This window comes from Myotis davidii, unplaced genomic scaffold (assembly GCF_000327345.1).
Source record: "Myotis davidii unplaced genomic scaffold, ASM32734v1 scaffold1439, whole genome shotgun sequence".
Taxonomy (NCBI): Eukaryota; Metazoa; Chordata; class Mammalia; order Chiroptera; family Vespertilionidae; genus Myotis; species Myotis davidii.
In genome coordinates, this window is record NW_006292342.1 from 1,362,702 (window position 1) to 1,363,051 (window position 350).

Genomic DNA, 350 nt, shown 5'->3' on the forward strand with positions numbered 1-350 from the left:
GGGCGGAGGCAGCCCTCCCTCCATGCACTCGCCCATTGCCGGCGAACTTACCCACTTCGTTGATCTGGATGACCCGGCGGTAGCGTGGAGCACCGGACGAGGCCGCTGTGACGCGCAGCTCTAAGGGCACGAAGCTCGACACGTCGGCCGTAGGCAGCGAGCACCAGAAGCGCACCGCTCCGCGCGCCGCGGGCGCCTGGTGCAGGCGGCCTGGCTTCCACTGCTCACCCCTGAGTGAGGCGGGACCCGGGAGGGAAGGGAGCAAGTTGGGAGTGTTGACCGGGCCGGGTTCATTCTGGTCACTACCACGAGGGGGCGTCCCAGACCCAGGTACGCGACACCTTGGACCT

At 68.3% G+C, this 350-nt stretch overlaps 1 protein-coding gene across 1 annotated transcript in view; it reads right to left on the reverse strand.

Annotated features, from left to right (window-relative positions):
- EPOR (erythropoietin receptor) overlaps nt 1-350 on the reverse strand; it is a 23,158-nt gene that overhangs the window by 3,275 nt on the left and 19,533 nt on the right. The window lies entirely within an intron of this gene.